Below are 8,110 nucleotides of genomic sequence, written 5' to 3'. Positions count from 1 at the left end.
GAAGTATGCCGTTGTTTCTTGACTTTTTTTTTTTTTTGTCTAAATTAAAAGCCGAGTCTCAATAATGAGTGCTGGCTCTGTGGCTAAGGATCTGTGCTGGTATCTGGAAGGTTGCCAGTTCAAGTCCTGTTACTGCTAGAAGAGATCTTGCTCCTTTGGGCTCTTGAGTAAGACCCTTAATGTGAATATTGCTCCAGCGATTCTATACAATGGCTGACCCTGCACCCTGACCCCCAAAGGATGTGCGAAAAAGACAATGTCTCCATCGGGATTAACAAAGTATATTAAAAAATCAGTGTTTTATTATTTAAATTATTTTCAGGTGTAATTAAAAGTAGGTGCCAGTATTGCCTTGGGGCTTCCAATGAAACAAGCAAAAGAGTTAAATAATACCAAACATTTTGATAATGATCTCTACAAGGCCTGCTTTGATTACAGCTACACAATAGTAGATGAAAATATTAACAACCTTCAGTGTTTTATTTAGAAATACAGCTAACCTGACAAATATGAAATTGCATCTGTCTAGTACAATTCCAAATAATATTAGCAGCAATGAATGTATTGATTTGTTAAATAATAAAGCAGGCAGAATAAGATTGCAGATTAAGTGAATGGTTTTCAGATTTAGTACTACTGGATCACAATATATAATATATTGTGTGTACTATCTTATTTAATTTCAGTTAATGACAGACCTTGATTTAATTCTAAAATATTTTCTGTCATCTACCCCTTACTCACAGTTTCAAATAGATTGTGAAATAACTCATAGACATTAGATGCACAGACCATAATGAACATAATACATCTGTAGTCAATGGCACTATTATAATTTCCTTTAGACTGGCCATCGTTAGATAATTAATTAAAGAATCGATTTTAATCAGCATGGTTAAGAATCATAGAACAACTTTAGATTTACCATTACTTTCAACATCTAAGGGTACATCACAATATTGCAGATGAACTTTTAAAAAATGTAATTGGGTTCACAGCAGAGAAACAGCCTTAACTGTAAATATATTTGATTTCACTGTTTATTGCAGTTCAGACAACTGTGAGTCAAAGCCTATACCAGCAGCTCTGGTTGAAAGGCAGGAATCAAAACACAGCAGGACTCTTTAATATTCTAATGTCGTCCAATACACGAAATACTCCAGTAATTACACCATTAGTTTCAAGTTCTGCTTTTAACTCTACTAAACAGAACATTTTACAACAAAGGCCTAAAAATATAAATGGTCTGGTAGGCTGTTTTCTTAGTTGGTACACTTCATACTTATTAAATCATTTTCAGTACATGCACATCTGAGGACAGCAAATCCCTTTATCAGACATGGTATCTCTTGGAGTTTGAGGTTAGGAGGTTTGATTGTCTGTCCGCTTTTCATGAGAGTACTACTTAATGGATTTAGTTCTTTTTTTCTATAATTTGCTTGAACATTCCGGTTGATTTTGCAACTTCTCTCATTGCACTAAGAATCACAGTTTGCTTGCAGGAGCGATATATTCGCACTAATCCGAGACAGAGGCTGCAGGCCGAGGGGAGGAGGAAGAGTGACGTCAGGAGTTGAGAGCTTGGTGGGGCCCTCCTCGTTGTCCTGTTTCACTAATACGAGGGCGAAGCCGCAGGGGATGGCTAGTATTTATATAAAAATCATAATGATGATGAAAGTCTTGAAAAAACTGGATGATGTAACATCCATCTTCTAAACCTGTCTTTCCAAAGCAGAATTGTGGGGAAGCTGTAGCCTATCCTAGCGGTCATCGGGCACAAGGCAGGAACAATCCCTTGACAGGGTGCCAGCCCATCTCAGGGTGAACACACTCGCATACGGTAGGGGGCCAGTTTTGCAATACCAATTCAGCTAGCCTGCGCTACCTCTCCCGGAACGTTAGATGGCAGCCTCCCAGGATGTCAGCCGTGCCTCAGATTCCTGCAGGGCTTCATGGGAGATGGAGTTAGACACAGCCTGCACTGCAGGCGCTGGTGGTACAGCTGTTCCTGAGCCCGTGTGGGTGGTTCTTCCGCCACACCTGGAATCTAAGGGGCCAGCGGACAGTACTCGGGGAGCCAGAGTCGGGAGGAGGGAGACAAAGCTTGCCGAGGTGGAGTGGAGGAGAGAAAGAGAAGAAGAATTGTGCGGTACTGTGCTTGTGGGACTGTGTTGTGCCTGTGCGGAACGGGGAAGGCGTTGCCCACAGGCAAAGAAAAGAAATAAAATTTGTGTGTTTTATAAGTGTGCCTCCTACGTCTGTCTGTGTCGGGTTGGGTGGCTGGTACGCCCCCTAATGGTTCTGTCACAGCTGGGATGGAACCCTGCAGGCACGAGGGTCCCAAGGACTAAACCTGGGAACTTTTGGACTACAATATTGGTTTTTCTTAGGCTGTTCCAATGTTTCCATAACTATTCTACATTTCATTCAAAACATGCCATTGAGGATCATTACTTGAAATACATTATAAAGTACAACCTAGCAGTATAACACCATTTTATAAGTCAGTACATTGGTATCCAGCTACAGTATGACCTGATTTTTAAAACTTAGTTTTGAGAGAACTGTAAACGTCTTGACCACCTTTACTTTACTGCTTTCATTGATACCTTTATCCCACAGTACACACACAAGATTACAAGATCAAGGGCTTCTTAAAACTGCATGGGTTAATAAAGCTACAGTAGTAAATAGAACCTTTAAGTATAGTGCCTCCTGGAATTTTCAACTTGCCAATATTAGAGATGACCCAGTAGTTTCACTGGAGTTAGCAGAACTGTTGTTAGTGTTGCTGGTGAGGTTAGTTGTCCTCGTGCTCTTTCTTTTTTCAGTGTCTGGTGGTGCTTGGAAATCTTGAGTTTTGATCAGGTTATCACTCTTGAAAATGGAGAGGACCTTAGCAATGACAGACTCAGATTTAGATCTCTGTGGTAATTTGCTAAAGTCAATGACTTTTGACTATGCTGGGCATAACTGGAATGTTCAGAGATGTGGTGGATTCCTGGTTTGCCGTATTGTGAGATGGATTATGTATACTGTAGATTAGAACATTTCTACTACTGTATTTATTGCAATATGTGCATAATTCCATATTTTCATAATATTTTAAAGCATAATTTGGAATAAAAATCTGTAAAAAGGGATACTGATCATGTATTTAATTAAAGCAGATACATCAGGCAAGGTTTATCTCCTTTTCTGTAACAAATTTATTGCACAATTTTTAAATATATTCACATATTCTTAAAGCATACGTCTGTGCTTCAAGAGATCTTAAAATGTTATTTAAAAAATGCATTTTTATTGCACAACTACATCTAATTACATTTCAGAACAATACATGCTCTGCATGCTATCATTTCTTGATTTTTTTAATTAAATATTGAATCCTTATAATCAATTGTTATACTATTTAAATTAATAATTTAGCTTTTATTTTCACTTGACATTGTTTCCAAGAATCGGGCATATTTCCAGTTTGCAAGGCCACATAGATTCTGCACAGATTTTAATTATTTTTCTTTTCTATTGCTAGCTGTTTGTAATTTTATATATTCATCATCTTTAATATTTAGGCCTGATAAGAGCCTACTTAAACTAAAGTGGTTGTGCATATCGAAGTTAAGAACCTATTTCAATCAAAAATCTGCAGATATGTTTATTTTTGTTGGTTGCACACATTCCTAGGGGCTTTTATGTGCTTGTTTGCACATTATGAGTTTTGTTTTTGGTGCCTGTAGGAGTTGGTGAAGTTCTAGGCTTTTAAAATCTTGAAGAATGAGTGTTAAGGGTTAAACTGTTTTTTGACCCATGCAGTAGTCTTGACTTGTATTTTATTTGTGTTTATATTTGTATTAGCTTATAACTGCTTGTCTTAACTTATATTTTATTTGAGTCCATATTTGTATTAGCTCATAACTGCTTGTCTTAACTTATATTTTATTTGAGTCCATATTTGTATTAGCTCATAACTGCTTGTCTTAACTTATATTTTATTTGAGTCCATATTTGTATTAGCTCATAACTGCTTTTAGCCCATGTCTGCTTATTTTTTATTTATTGCCTTAGCTTATACATTGACTTGTGACAAATAATGCAGCAGCAATTTTAAGACTCTTAAGTCTCTTTCTGAGGTTTGCACTAGCAATTCTAGTTTCAAAATTAGCCTTTCCATTAGTTTTTAAGATCGGTTTGTTCTTTCAGAGAAATTACACTTGTTAAGAGATAAATGATGACATATGTTTGAACTTATTAAAGCAGCCTGCTCAATGCAATGAGATCATACATGTCTTAGGAGCTGCAGCAGGACCCTAGCGGGGCATATAAGGCATTTGTGTGTGTCTAGCAATAAACCCTTGCTTCAGATTAACCAATGCTGGAAGTGTTTGATTTATTTTTCATACAGGTAAAATTTTAAAATACTTCTACATGCCCCATCCAGTATTGGTTTTTAAGTCGCACATAATGCTGCCAAGATAGGCTCCAGCTTGTCTCAACTCTGAAGTTGAAATAAGAGTTTGAGAACATGAATGGATTCATATTTTTCTTTATTATCTCTGCTCTACCTATAAAAACTTGCAGCACTTTGTTCTGGTTAATGGTAGTCCATTAATAAATCTATCTATATATAGTGCATCCAGAAAGTATTCACAGTGCATCACTTTTTCCACCTTTTGTTATGTTACAGCCTTATTCCAAAATGGATTAAATTCATTTTTTTCCTCAGAATTCTGCACACAACACCCCATAATGACAACATGGAAAAAAAGTTTACTTGAGGTTTTTGCAAATTTATTAAAAATAAAAAAACTGAGAAATCACATGTACATAAGTATTCACAGCCTTTGCTCAATACTTTGTCGATGCACCTTTGGCAGCAATTACAGCCTCAAGTCTTGTTGAATATGATGCCACAAGCTTGGCGCACCTATCCTTGGCCAGTTTCGCCCATTCCTCTTTGCAGCACCTCTCAAGCTCCATCAGGTTGGATGGGAAGCATCGGTGCACAGCCATTTTAAGATCTCTCCAGAGATGTTCAATCGGATTCAAGTCTGGGCTCTGGCTGGGCCACTCAAGGACATTCACAGAGTTGTCCTGAAGCCACTCCTTTGATATCTTGGCTGTGTGCTTAGGGTCGTTGTCCTGCTGAAAGATGAATCATTGCCCCAGCTTGAGGTTAAGAGCGCTCTGGAGCAGGTTTTCATCCAGGATGTCTCTGTACATTGCTGCAGTCATCTTTCCCTTTATCCTGACTAGTCTCCCAGTTCCTGCTGCTGAAAAACATCCCCAAAGCATGATGCTGCCACCACCATGCTTCACTGTAGGGATGGTATTGGCTTGGTGATGAGCAGTGCCAGGTTTCCCCCAAATGTGACGCCTGGCATTCACACCAAAGAGTTCAATCTTTGTCTCATCAGACCAGAGAATTTTATTTCTCATGGTCTGAGAGTCCTTCAGGTGCCTTTTGGCAAACTCCAGGTGGGCTGCCATGTGCCTTTTACTAAGGAGTGGCTTCCGTCTGGCCACTCTACCATACAGGCCTGATTGGTGGATTGCTGCAGAGATGGTTGTCCTTCTGGAAGGTTCTCCTCTCTCCACAGAGGACCTCTGGAGCTCTGACAGAGTGACCATCGGGTTCTTGGTCACCTCCCTGACTAAGGCCCTTCTCCCTTGATTGCTCAGTTTAGATGGCCGGCCAGCTCTAGGAAGAGTCCTGGTGGTTTCGAACTTCTTCCACTTACGGATGATGGAGGCCACTGTGCTCATTGGGACCTTCAAAGCAGCAGAAATTTTTCTGTAACCTTCCCCAGATTTGTGCCTCGACACAATCCTGTCTCGGAGGTCTACAGACAATTCCTTTGACTTCATGCTTGGTTTGTGCTCCGACATGAACTGTCAACTGTGGGACCTTATATAGACAGGTGTGTGCCTTTCCAAATCATGTCCAGTCAACTGAATTTACCACAGGTGGACTCCAATTAAGCTGCAGAAACATCTCAAGGATGATCAGGGGAAACAGGATGCATCTGAGCTCAATTTCGAGCTTCATGGCAAAGGCTGTGAATTCTTATGTACATGTGCTTTCTCAATTTTTTTATTTTTAATAAATTTGCAAATATCTCAAGTAAACTTTTTTCACGTTGTCATTATGGGGTGTTGTGTGTAGAATTCTGAGGAAAAAAATGAATTAATCCATTTTGGAATAAGGCTGTAACATAACAAAATGTGAAAAAGTGATGTGCTGTGAATACTTTCTGGATGCACTGTATAAGCCTAGGTAACTAGGGGCACTGGAGGCATAGCCTACCCTAGCTGAAATGGTCACAAGGCAGGCAGTGTTCGAGCCTGGATGGGCATTTTCCCACACTTACTCATGCGGTGCCAATTTAAATTGGAAATGCACTATATAAAGTAAGAATGAATTGAGGAGAATAGGCTTCTTATGCAGATTCAGGTCCAGTCTCTTGGGATATTTCTCAATTTTATTGACTGTTTTATAAGAGAAAAGGTTGTGCCACTTAAATAGGGAATAAAATATTTCATCTACATTTCTACTGCTATGTAAATAAGGCAAGTGGAATTAAAAAGAAAAAATGTTAACTTCTTCATGTTAACTTACTACATTTAAAGGGTTACAGTGTTGTTCATGCTTTTGTCTTATACTGCAATGTTAATTTTGCTTTCTAAGGGATTATGTGATGAGCTGGCACTGAATCATTTCTGGATGTGGGTTAACCCAAGTAGGTGGCATGAACTTCATTTTGCTGGGCAGACCTGCTCTGGTATCTTTCTTCTTTATTAAGATCAAAAAAATATCAAAGCAATGAGTAATTATTTATTTAAATGTTATGTTTGAGACATTGGAAGAATCGGTAGTGATTAACACAAAAAGGCATTCCCATAGACTTTAAAGGATAATTAATGTTTGTGCTTTTGATAAAGAGAAGAGATTTTAAACGGAGTTACATTGAATATTATGAAATTCCATTATGAAAGTAAAAGGACTGCTCCACTATTTTCTACCCTTTCTTTACATGTTAATTGTTAGAAGTACTAAGATATTCTTTATTTTCTATGTGCAAATATGTGAAAGTATTTTAAGCTAGTGATTTTTTGTGTTTTATATTTTATTTCTTGTTCATTTTGTAATCACTTCAAATGGTGAACCCTTGGTTTATTGACAAAATGAAAAAATTGATTTATTGATATCTTCAGACTCACATTCTGCAAGATGAGGTCTGTGCAGATTAATGAATACCAGTAGTGAGCACTGAGCCTCATTTGATGAAAATTCTTGTATGTGTGAGTTAAATTGAATTAAATTTTATACATTTATAGCACTCTTCTCAGTGGACTGGCACAGAACACTGAAATGTTGAGACTCATTTGGCTAAACTCTCTTTCACACTCTGCTGAGCTGCAGGGAATTCACTTTGCGCTGATTCTTTCTCTGAAGTTCTTGTATGCATTTATAGCAGTTGAATTGTGCTCATGGCAGATTGCCTTTAAGGATGAATATTTTCCAAATATAACATGAACTACATATATGTAAAAAATGAGATACAGAGAAATAAGGCAGTTCATATGTAACAATATGACTGGACAAAAAATTAATAAAGTATCTATCTATCTATCTATCTATCTATCTATCTATCTATCTATCTATCTATCTATCTATCTATCTATCTATCTAAAACGTAGTTATAAACAATTCAGAATTAGACTTATGAAAAAGGTGCAATTGCAAAATCATGTTTATTATTCCCCAGAGTATTAAACTTCTTCCTCTTCACCTTTTCCCACTTCTATGTGGGGTGAATGTGCTTAATCAACCTCCTCCAAACAACCTGGCCATCCTCCTTCTCCCCAGTCAGACCCTTTTCCTTTAGATTTTCTTTTACTTTATCCATGCACCTCTGATTTTACCTCCCTCTCTTGTTCTTCTCCTGTACTTACATTCCCATCACTCTTTTGCCCACATATTCATTGCCTCTACTCATCACATGTATTTTCTTAGATATCTCTCCCACTTTTGTTGTACCTCTTGTCACACACGTGCACATGGGAGGCAGCTAAAGGGCTTGATTAAGGGCAGTTCTGAGTCATACTG

This window comes from Erpetoichthys calabaricus, chromosome 5 (genome assembly GCF_900747795.2).
Source record: "Erpetoichthys calabaricus chromosome 5, fErpCal1.3, whole genome shotgun sequence".
NCBI lineage: Eukaryota > Metazoa > Chordata > Cladistia > Polypteriformes > Polypteridae > Erpetoichthys > Erpetoichthys calabaricus.
The sequence above is the reverse complement of the archived record's forward strand: the minus strand, read 5'-3'. Positions refer to the sequence as shown.